Source organism: Ursus maritimus, unplaced genomic scaffold, assembly GCF_017311325.1.
Source record: "Ursus maritimus isolate PB19 unplaced genomic scaffold, ASM1731132v1 scaffold_10, whole genome shotgun sequence".
NCBI classification, from domain to species: domain Eukaryota; kingdom Metazoa; phylum Chordata; class Mammalia; order Carnivora; family Ursidae; genus Ursus; species Ursus maritimus.
In genome coordinates this window covers 42207571-42220514 of record NW_024423344.1, presented here as the reverse complement: position 1 = coordinate 42220514, position 12944 = coordinate 42207571, and the positions used below count along the sequence as shown (strand labels likewise).

At 33.5% G+C, this 12944-nt stretch overlaps 1 pseudogene; it reads left to right on the top strand.

Moving 5' to 3' along the window:
• Positions 1-6804: 6804 nt before the first annotated feature.
• On the top strand, positions 6805-12213 carry LOC103677653 (annotated as a pseudogene).
• Positions 12214-12944: the final 731 nt, after the last annotated feature.

Below are 12944 nucleotides of genomic sequence, written 5' to 3'. Positions count from 1 at the left end.
AATATTGCAACAATCAAGGAATTTAAGATTACATTTATCTTTAGATAAATTATATTTATTTTCATTCTAAAACATGGCCTTATAAAAAAAAAAAGCATGGCCTTATGTAATTTTCAGTCTCTATAGTATTAGATCTGTTTGAATTAATAAGTATATGAACACCTTGCCACATCACTCATCATCCTGAAATAAGGTAATTAACAAAATATTTAATCATTTTATCTGTGAAAGAGGAGGAATTAGAGCTCCAAAAGAACCTAGTCATAGGGAAAGATTAATTGTAACTTAGGAAATATTAAAGTAAACTTAGGTAAAAGTTATTCTGAAGTGAAGAAAGCTTTTAAATCATCTAACAGCATTTTGGCATTATTACCACAGGAATGCCATGGAGCCATAAACACAGGAAAGAAAAGTTTTCCTAAGAAGGCTACTATTCTTGAGGAATTAAGCAGAAAATCACTTCCTACTCAGAAAGAATTCCTCCATCTTTGTTTCCATGGTACTACATTCATGTGAGTTTTTCTCAATGTTCTTTTGCCTTCTTTTGCCGAATCATACATTGTTCTATTTTTCTTAAAATCTTAAAATATTTGCAAGTAGTAAAAAAAAAATTCTGAGAGTACAGATGTATTTAAAATATAAAGTATTAATATCCTGTTCCAATTCTCCCCACTCCCTCCTCTGTTCCTTGTGAATTATTTTAAATAATTTGTAAATTATTTGCTAGTTTCATCCACAAGTTTAAATAACAGGCTTATGTTCTGTAAATTGATATGTCTATTACAGACCTTTAGGTCTATTTTCACCTCACTATATGTAACTCTCCTGTTTTATAAGTTATTACCTATCTCCACATACTGTTTTCAAGTCCTAAGAAAGCAGAAATGTATGTCCCTTTTTTTCACTGCTGTATTCTCAGTGGTAAAATAGTGCTTGTCACTTAGCTTTTGTTGAGTTAATAAATAATGAGTAAATAGATCAAAACTGCTCTCATATCAATCTTCAGACTTTTTACCCTCCATTTTTTATAGTGTAAGCATTTTTCTTATTCTTCCCTTAATTGAATTTTTAATTTTAATAATACACCTTAATTAAGTGCTTTACTTTATGAACTTTAAACTCCTGGCCTTCTAATGATGAAGAGTCTCAATTCTCAGTTCCCTACTATAGATTATGCTTCTCAAACAATACCATTTATATTCACAGTCTTCATTTTGATAGTCTCAGAATTTATATCATTATTTTAGATATAATCTGAGTTACACAGTAATAATTCCATTTGGTTATCCGAAAGTGAATGCAAGAGTAAAAAATTTATTTGCAAATGAGGTCTCACGGGTTGGAATATTGTTAAAATGTTGATCCTTTACACTTATTACTTTATTTAGAATTGTGTCTCTATTTCTCTTTTTTATTACTACTGCAAACACTTTGAGGCTGTCATTGTATTTTACCTGTATTAATTTAACAGGCAACTGATTTATATATCTTATACCATTCTCTGTGTACTCTGATCTATCTTATACTCTACTACCATTGTCACATCAGTTTTCACAATTCTTCTATTTGTCTTTAGTTACAAACTCCAGGTATGTCATATATGTCCAAACTCTAACTCTTGTTTAATATACCAGTGCTCTCATATACACACTATAAGCGCTAAAAGATTGAAGCTACATGGCATTCCGAAACATGCCACCATGCACCATGGTTCAATGACAATATTATTTCCAAGCATTTTGTCAGACTTCCATGACAACAAAACTTAAGGAAATTCCTTCATGGCATGACACAATAAAATCCATACATTCTAGAGCACTAGAGATTTGCCTTCACATTGAAGTCATGATCTATCTTGAAATGATTTTTGTATACAAAACAGCTAGAATTCTTTTTTTTCAATTAACAGATTATTAAGTCTATGTGCAAATTACCAATTTTACCTGCTACAGGTAAACACATAACCATGCATGCGCACGTGCACACACACACACACACACACACACATCACACCGTTTACTCACAAACCATCTTAGCAGCATGTGTTCTCATACAGAGTGATGTGATGAAGTTCAGACATACCTATATGTGAGTGAGGTTTGTACTGCAGAAGAGGACCCCTAAAATTATGAGGTTCATATCTTACATAGAGCAGCTGTCAGATCTGTATCTCTGCCTCTCTGGAGGGTAAAACAGAAAATTTTGCTCTATAAAATAGACAAATCATCCTTGGATAGGGAAAAAGATTTCTAGGTCTATTATGGAAATTATGCCAATGGATGAAGGGGAGATGAATCTTTAAATCTCTCCTGAGATGTTCATTATCTCTAAATTCCAAGGAATGCTTGTCATTCAGTATTAGACTGTGCTAAAATATGAAAATATTCATGAAGCATTGCTTCCCAACAATAGTTTTTCACAATATCAATTAGTGAATAGTCATCCTTTCCCCAGTATTCTGCAGAGTAAATTGGTTGTGTAGTGTATTTCCGTATGAGTATGGATCCGTTCTGGATTCCCTAGTCTATTCAATTGTTTTATTTCTATTTTCACATTAATAATTTAATGTCACATTGTCCACATTAATCCTGTAACATTTTACAAAATCTTCATGATGAATTACATTACCTGATAGGGCAAGTTCCTTGCTTCTGCTGCTGCTTCTTTTTTGTTTGTTTTGTTTTTCAGGATTCTCCTAAATATTTTGATCCCTTACACCATGAATAGTTTTTTTTTCTTTTGGAATTTAATTGAAATTGAATTGAATCTATAAATCAGTATTAGAAGAACTAATGTTTTATAATGTTTAATAACCTTATTTATAAACATCACATGCTTTTTCATGGGTTTTCTTTAATATTAAAATACTCAAAATATACATAAATTGGTAAGTTAGACCAACATCTCAACTCTCTATCACCAATAAAGGGTATAAAAATCTTGAAGCTTATTCATTCAATGCAACCTATATAACAGTGAAAAATAATAAATTACAATTGCCTATGTGAACAAAGATTAATCTCAACAAATAATACTGAACAAGAAAGACAAATTTCTGAGAATATTAAAATTTTAGTATGAGTATGTCCCATGCCATATTGGGAATAAATTTGGTAAATCTATCGATCTTGGTTTCAGGTTAGTTGTTGACCTAGTATCTCTTTTAAGTAGTCCTCAAGTAAGAGGACTTGACAACACCATACTTCATCATAGACTCATCTGGCAATTGAGGGGACTATTTGTGATAACTTGGTGCCTTGCTCCAGAAGAGAAACCACCTTTTCATATCTTCATGATAAGAAGTAATTTTGCAATGTGGAACAAGATGCCCACTGAAATTAAGCTTCTGACTTCCCACAGAGACTGGGATCTCCCTTGATGTTTGCATTTCAATGAGATGACTCCCAGATTCTTGAGAAAGACATTGCTGGGACATAAAAAGTGACAAAAGGCCAGCTAAAAAAGGACCTCTCTAGTCTTCAAAAGAAAGTACATACATTTCAAAGAGATGGGAAAGTGCTTACAATTACATGTTATTTAAGGAAATTGCTCAAAGATAAAGGAGGAGAGGGAAATCTCTCCCTTCTTTTCTTTTTTTCTCCCTTCTTTTCAACAGATAATATTACACCCCTTATTTTTAATTTGTATTTGTCCTTTCAGATCAAATGCAAGATGCCTATTTAAGTTTGAATTTCGCATAAATATTTTTAGTATACTCATTTTTTTAAAAAGCATTATGTCTCAAAGTACATGTGAACAAACTTCGTAAATCTGTCGATCCTCACTCCAGGATAATTGTTGACATAGTACAGAGGGGAAAAATCCTACCAAAACAGTAGTCCAAGCTAACAATCAGGCAGAAGATCCCACAGCCAAATCTAGAAAAGTATAGAGTTTCAGACAAAAAGAACAGAGACGTTTTCTTCCCCATTCAAGCTTCATTTGCGAAAGCTCTGGTACATAATAATTCTTAAGAGGAGAAGGTAGGTAAAGGGAGCTAGGATCTGGATGAGACTCCAAGATGCTCCACACGAAGAACCTTATGAAAATAGTATAAATAAATGTAAACATCTTTTTAGATGGAGATCTTAATAAGTTAAGAGGGGGACTTTATCCCAACAAAAACAAAAAAGGCACTTAATCAATTAGTACAAAATAATTTTAAGTGTACATGCCTATTTTGTATATTGCGGCCATTTAAATCCAACTAGAATACTTAAGATGAAGATCATTATCTCTGTGAAGATGTAAGAGTGATAAATTATTAACAGCCCATTCCAGGCTCAACACAGTTTACACTTGTGCTTTGATATGCAGCTAGACATGCTGTTTGCAGACCCTAATCACTTAAACTCACAATTATTCTTAAGACTTTGCTCAAAAACACTTATTTCATTTGTAATTATAATGCTTTACCTCAACAATCTTAGCAACTGCTATTATTTTCTAAAGTTAAAATTCCCTGTTGCTTACACCCATCTTATGAGTATTCAATATAAAGTCTTGTGAATAGTTTTCTTGTACAGCCTTCTCTGTAATCTTGCTTCTTAGATTCATATTATTCAGTTGCTGAGAAAATTGAGTGTTGACACTTTTGAGATTTGCATGCACTTTCATTTTTTAAAAAAGTATTATCATACATTTTGTTGATTAACAAATAAAAACTCAGGGCCATCTTATTCTCTTCAATAGACCATAAAAAGTAAATAATGGGGCCATCACCACATCTCCCAAAGGAAAAGATGCAGAAATCTCAGTAGGATAATAGTTGAATTAAACTGCCATAAAAAGAAAAAAATGGTATATAAATCATCAAATCATATTTCTCAGTTAAGCTTATACACATTCAATACACATATCTAAATCTGGCCAGGAATGCTACAGTTGGTTGGAATGTTTCCATGCCTCAACAACCTACATATTAAATTGATTGATCACTTAAACCATCTCCTGCTTCCTTTGATCTCCCATCATTTGCTATAGTGTCTGATGACTGACATCACCAGCAGTGGTACATCTTCTAGACAGAGTGCTAGCCCAGAGAAATAGGGAAAAGAACAAAAACGTGTCTGTCAAATATACATGATCAAAAAAATGATATTTTACAGGCATATTATCACTGTCAGCTAAATGAAGAGGTAAGTGAAATAAATGGGATCTGAAATTAGAGATGAAAAGAGATTCTACAACTTAAATTTTCAAAGACAGAACAATGCTGAGGGTAAAATTATTTATGAATGCCACATTGCTTTACAGTCCAAAGCATAGAAACAATTTTCAGATAATTCATACCTTTATTCTTCTATAATATTTATGCAGTTTGGGAGCTGAGTGGTTTGCTGTTTGTGATTTAACACTTTTGCTTTTTTTCCCTTTGAATGTAAAACAACAAACAAAAGCTACCATAAGATCAGAGCATTTTTGGATCAGCATATCTGAATATGCCTATCAATCAGTCATATTTTCTTATCAGTTACACCAATTGTTTTCCACTGTATATGAACAGAAATAAATTACACCATCTGGATTTCTCTGAACAGAATACACTTAAAGAGTAGTTTAAATTGTAGTTTATAGCTTAATGCTCTCCATAGCAATGATCTGTAATAGCATCCTACTGCTCTTTTTAATTGCAACTGTGACAGGGAAAGATTAAGCATCATTATCAAAGTACAGAATAAATAGGTCAGTCTCTTATCCATGGGTCCTTACACCATGATGCCATTTACCATTCCTGCTATCTTGTCCTAAAACCCTCAGCCTCAGCCTTTATTGAAGAGCCCTATGCCCAAAGATCTCAATTAAAAAAGAAAAAAATCTAAAGAAAACATTGTACTTCTTAAATCATTTTGTAGAAAAAAATAGTTCTATATTTTCTATTACTGTTTAATTTATGAAATCCGACACCTGAAAGCCATTGTTTCTATTTGCACTGGAGTGACAAGCACTATGACCCAACAGGTCTTTGCCCCTCCAATTTTTAAGATTAAACTGAATTGTAATGACAAGTTATTTGTGCAGAAACACTTAGACTAATGAAAGAAGCTTGTATTAAACCTTGGATTTTCAGAGTGCAATTCCTAAGGGAGTTGTTGCCAAGCTTTTATCCCCAGTGCCTTCCCTCTGACTAACTCTTCTGGCTACTCAGCTTTTCTTGTGTCAAATGCATGAGTTTCCTCCACTTCTCTCTGCCCTTCAGGAGTCCTCATCACCTTAATTGTGGTGAGTTATTTGAAACACCCTACTCAGAAAACTTGCCTTCTCTCTTCTTCTGTTGTTTTCATGCTAAATCCCAACCTGGGTTCAGAAAATTTAAAGTAATCTGATTAAAACCCAGTGAAACTAAACACAAGGGAGAGAACAGAATATAAAAGAAGTCAGATAACCTAAAGGAGATCAATTTCCATCTGTTTTTAAGCTTGTTACTAATGTGGGGCCTGCCTTCTCCCCCATGAATGCACGTCTGGGATTTGCGGCACTAGGCCAGCAGGAATGTTTCTCTTTGATATGTTTTGTCTTTGGGCACCTTGGTTCCACATTTGGAACACCTCAAAACTTCAGTAGCTGCCGTATTGCTTCTTTTAATTCCCTTCAGTTTTCCTGGACCTCCTGGAATACTTACTTGTTCCTTATTCCTTGTTGAAGTACAATGCTGTCCTGGGGGGAGTAGGGGGGGAAATCCTTGTTAAAAAACAAAATTCAATTGAGTAAATTTTAAAGATTTTATTGGCTTTATTCAGTGATTCATGAGTCAGGCAGCATCCCATCTAGCAGATAGAAAGGAGCTCCAAAAAGCTGTACAAAATGAAAGGCTTTTATAGGCAGAAGGAGGTGAGACAAAGAAGTTACTAAGAGAGTAAATTGTCTCAAGCAGAGTTACCTTTCTCTGGAAGATCCCAAGTGTCTTATCAGGCACATTACCTCACTAGTGCTGATCAGGAAATTCTAGACTGACTAGTTATTTTACATTTCTGATAGAGGCTGACACTGAAATTTGGTTAAGTAATAAGTCTCAGTTTGGTGATGTGGGCTTAGCACAAGTGACTCCATTTTGAGTTTGTTGTCTCTCTCTCTTTTTTTTAAATCCCCTTATCATACTTAGAATATAATTCTCAATTTAACTACTAAAAGTTCGCAAATCTGTTTCGATTAAATCATTTGCATTTTCCACTTTACACTTGTTCTGATTTCTCCCATGAAAGATCAGTCATGTAATTAATCTGCCTGTGAACAAAAAACATTTTCCCCATTTTTTCTCCCACCTCCTTAATATCTAACATGTAATTTTTCCTCAGTCTTAAAAAAATTATCTTCCTTCTCACATATTCAATTTAAAAACAAAAATCATTAACACATTATAAATATGAAGGATATGGCAACAAAGAAGTAATTGTTGGAAGAAAATGGATAAAGGTCTTACAAAGAAGATGTTAAGTCACACAGTTATACAATTTGTAAGTATATCTGAATGAAGTATAGTGCTTTGGGTCACATTAAACAGGGTTGAATTATGAAAGATGCCCAATGATTTCATCAAACATGTTTTTCTTTCTTTTAAATTGTGTTTATTTAATTTTGTGTTGTTTATATAGGATGGGTCCTGGGAGCACTGAATCATAACAAACTCCATAAATCACACCTACAAAAACCACTAATCCAAGATCCTACAGAATAAGTCTCAGAGAAGCAGAATCTAAGTTGAAGAGCTCTGTTCTTGTTTATTTATTTTGAAAGTAGTTCAAATATGTTTACTAAAGAACATTAAGGACAATTCTTTTAATCAAGTAAAGTTACATGTAGGATTCCCTATGTACAGCTGAAAAGGGTGTTATGAAAGATTGATTTAAAATGCTTTACCAAGTTTGAACAAAACTTGACTCAAAGATAGTATTTATTAGATTAGGATTGGTAGTTTGCATTTTATTACATTATTTGCTTATTTAAAAAATTATTTGTGTTAGTAAGATGGTAATCCATTATAGAATTGGTCCCATAACAGAGTAACAAATATAAGCATGAATATCAATGAGATAAGCAAAGACCTTTTTTTTTAAGGTTGATAAAGTGCTATTAACAATTTTCCATAGAGCTTCACCCTAGATGCCTTACACATTATTTGATAGTTAAAATATTAGTTCTTTGATTTCTGGGAAAGTCTATTAGATAGCCTTTCTTCTACTTTGATTGGCAATCATTCACTGCCAATTTAATTTGAAAATAAATTCTTATACATGTCAATTGCAATAATTTTTGAGGGCAGAACTCATAAAAATTGAGAAAAATAATTTTAGAGAGAAAAGCACTACACCCCTTGGGCCTACTAGAAATGCTTCTCAATTTTGCTACTACAAAGAAAATTCCAACTCACACTCAATAGAAGTTAGTCTGGAAGTCTCCCTTCATTGTAACAGATAGCATTCAATTTGATTATTTCTAAGCAAAATATCAGTTTGTCTCCCAGAATGCTGACAACATGGAAAGCATACAAGGCCAAGCATTTATGAATTGAACACACAATATAAAGTGGAATGAAAGTGCTCAAAGGTGTTCATCTGGAACTACCATCACCTGACCCAGCAAAAGCACTAGATGAGATTTTCCTGTGCTTCCTTATGATATTTAGGAGTATATATAAGCAGAGCGGGCCATATTTATAGGCTTGAAAGCAAAGGGCTAGACATGCTTAAGGTTTATGGAGATGCCTTGCTAACTATGCAGTCATCTAATAATTGGCCAAAGTCTGGGCTAAGTATTCACTCTTACCAAGGTGACCAACCTCCTGGGAGCAAAGACAAAGAAGCGAAGAATTACTTGGCTTGACTAATGGAAAAAATACTCTGTGCATACGAGTCAACTTTCATTTCTACGTGCCATACACAGTGTTAATGCGGCTTAAGTCTACCCATGATAAAGCTAGGCAGAATACCTTGTCGTGGCCCTCACATTCACCGTGTTCACCTTTCAAGAATAGGCAACCTGTGGATTAACACTTTTAAATCTTTGCTTTTATTTTGCTCTAGTTTTCTCTCTCCTCTCAACGTAAAATATTCCCTTTATCAAATATAAATATGTATATAGCAGAATATATTACAAATACTTGAACTGCTATGAATGGTCAGTTCGGATATATCTATCTCTACCCATATCTATCTATCTATCTATCTATCTATCTATCTAGATTTATTGTAAGATGATTTTGTTTCCTTTGAATATCTTAATAGCCAATCTGGAAATATCTCTAATCTAATCTACTTTACTTATGTCTATATTTTAATAAGTCCAGAATATATCATTGTGATATTTTGCTGAACTAGGAGCTCAGGTGGCATGACAAAAGCAAGGGATAATAGAAAGAGACAATGCTGATGCTTAATTCAATCACTTGTTTATTTTCTTCTTCTTCTTCTTAACATGCCTAATGATTTAAAACTAAAGAATTTAAGTAACAAAGTCATATATCAATGAAAAACACAAATTACTAAATAAAAGATGCCAAAAAGACATGAAAATCAATTTATTGCACACCAGTCTATTTTTTCAAAGATCCATAATTTGAAGGCAAACGTAGTATAACTATAACTAATCGCCCACACATCAGTTTTGTTTTCCATTAGTTCAGTAATATACTGAAAAATATAAATACAAAAATCACCCTGAAAGTAAATTAACTTTTATAAGAATAGTGCTTTAAGATTCTAGTCTTCCTTCCATAGATAAGGTATAATTTTACCTTAAGTGATTAGATTTTATTTGGATCATGACACTCTATTATATGAATTTACTCCTCTAATCTGTCAAAATCATTGCTCTGAAGTTGAAAATATTCACATTGATACAACTGCCTTAGGCTTTTGTGCAGCAATACTTAGTTTTTCTGAATAGACAGTAGTTTATTAAGTTGGGTAACATAATATCAAATATAGAAAATGGCATAAATCATTAATAATATAACAACCCAAGAGTACCTAATTAGTTCATAGGCATCATATTATTGTTTTTTATGAATATAGTTATGATAAACATGTCACATTAGCATCTTAAGATTATTTATATTTTTATTTCCTCCCTATCATTATAAATCAATATTGATTAACTACAGTATGACTAGATTCATGGACTGGTTATATTTAAGAATTAAAATTATTTTGATCACTTAAGAAGCAGATTCCTTATTTACTTTTCAAGATTATTTTTCTTGTTATTGTTAAATAAAATTGCTTACCAATCTACAGTATGATTAACAACATAAGTTAATTATTTTTAAAATTCAAGATTTTCTGATTATTCATGATATAATTGGGTTATTTATTTATACCTTTTAAAGTTATAGTAATATAAACCTGGGAATGTTCATATCATCCTTCTTTTAGTCATGACAAATACAATAATATAGTGCATGTTGAACATATAATCTCTAAATAGTGAAGTTCTACATGAATCTAAAAATTTAGTTATGAAAACATTCTACTCATTGTTCCATTGAATAACCAAGGATCATATATAATGCAACAGTGCAATTGCTAAGAGCAGGATTAATCAAATTAAAGTTTAAGAATATTGACTGTCAATTTGTTTTAACACTTTTATTATAGAAAAGGTCTTCAATTTGGTAACTCTACTTTAAAATGAAAACAAACTGATGCCTTGCTATATGTTTAAATTAAGATTGCTATTTTGGTCTTGACACATCCAAAATAAGAACATTATTCAACACGAGCACAGCTTGCCTGCATATCAGCTAGAACTATTGGAGCTTAGTGTCAGAGACATTGAACACAATTACTTGGTGAGTGGAAAGGTGGTTGGTTGTTTTTCATTGACTTGAAAGGGCATATGCAATAATTAAAATTGTATTTTAAAAACTGACTTCGCTCTCTTGAACCTGGCTTGAGAAAATGATGACTAAAGCAGTCTTCAATGGAATTGCATTTGGACAACCTCAGCTAGATCTTAGAAAAAGTTCCTCTGTTCCTTTGTATTTGACAAGCATTTGACAATTGAACTGAAGATACTTTTCTATTATACATAGGTGTTTTTATTCACGTTTGCAGAAGATGATGAATGCAAAGCAGAAGTAATAATTTCATTTTTTGGCCTTTTGGCTAAGATCAAGTGCAAAGCAGAAGTAATATCGCTTGCTAAATTTCAAATGTTTTGTTAGAATTTACCCAATTCTTCTGTTTTTTTTTAGAAATATAAAAGAGAAGTCAGGCTGCTCCACACTACCCTACCATCACCATTGCCATTTGTATATTAATGAATCAAATGCAGCATTTTGTTTCTAGGTTTTAAAACCTGAGAGTAATAATGTACAATTTAAGATTATTTAATTGAGAAAGCTTTTGCTCAATAATTTCTAAATAGTCTATGTAAAGTTCTCTCCATTCATGGAGACTTTAAAAATGGTCAGTAAAATTAACTGTCAGTCAACTCTGGTCATCACCACTGATAGTTTAGAACAGACACCACAGGGAGCATTTCATACTGTGGAAAAAATCAGAATGCACGACCATACAGTTACAACATCAGAAAGGTCTCTACATCTTTAGGTAATTTCAAAAAATTGAATATTTCTAAACCTGTCATATATAACAAGAGTTCCCTGAAAGCCTAATGATCTGTTAATATCAAAAGCTTCCAAGGCTGTAAAGGTACTTTTTAAGGTGCCTGCCCTGTGATAGCCAGGAGTTGCTCCTTATTGTCAGATTAATGTGTATCAGAAAAACTACTTTGGCTGTCTTCTTTGCACTAGGAGCAGCTCTCCTGCCACAGCTCCTCATCCCCTAAAAATATATGCCTGTGCAAAGTACTTCTCCACCCCTTCCATGTCAGGAGCACCTCTCAGCAGTTGAGCTGATCACTGTCTGATGTGGTGCTAAAACCACTAAAGACACTAACAGATGAGAGCCTCAGCAGCTTGGCAGCCCCATGTCCCCTGACCTCACTTACTCTTAGACGCAGCTTCTGAACCAGTGTTATTTCAAAGGACAGTGACATAGCAACTAAGTTCATTGGGGCTGGGGCTGCCATGGTAGGGGTGGCCGGCTCTGGGGCTGGAATTGGGACTGTGTTTGGGAGCCTCGTCATTGGTTATGCTGGGAGCCCTTCTCTGAAGCAATAGCTCTTCTCCTAAGCCATTCTGAACTTTGACCTCTAGGAGGCCATGGGCTATTTTGCCTGATGGTGACCTTTCTCATCCTCTTCACCATGTGAAGGAGCTGTCTCCACCTCCAATGCCTTTCTCTCATGTCTCATTTTCCCTGTATGTTCCTTTTATCTAAACCTCCCCAGGGAGCTTGGGGAAAGTGGTTGGCTCAGTTTGACGAGAGGAATACAAATAATACTGTATTAATAAGAAAAAAGAGAAAAACTACTTTGATTTTTCTGACACATAGAAGTTATGAAGCAAACCATAAAGGGCTCTTAACCATAGAGAACAAAAGGGAGGGTTGATGGAAGGAGGTGGGTGGGGCATGGGCTAAATGGGCATGAAGGAGGACACTTGTGTTGAGCACTGGGTATTATATGTAAATGATGAATCACTAAGTTCTACCCCTGAAACCAATTTTACCATATATGCTAACTAACATGAATCTAGATAAAAACCTGAAGTTAAAAAAAAAAGTTATGGACTCTAAAACCTGAAATCAGAAAGGAGACAAAACTTATTAAGAAGTTATATTATTTCATATCAAAGTCATCTTAGTTCTTTTTTCACCAGTAAGATTTCAGGAGTGTCCATGCAATGTAGTTATTGTAAAAATGAAATTTAGGAGCTATGTGCTCATTAATAAATGCACAGAGAAGCAGAAAAACAGACACCATTTTTTAGCATGGGTGCTTACTGACAGATGGGTCATGCAATAGTGCAAAGCCTAAGAACAGTGAAGGACAGAGATTATGCCTGATTGTTCAGATTCTATCTTACTTTTCCTGTAGTGAAT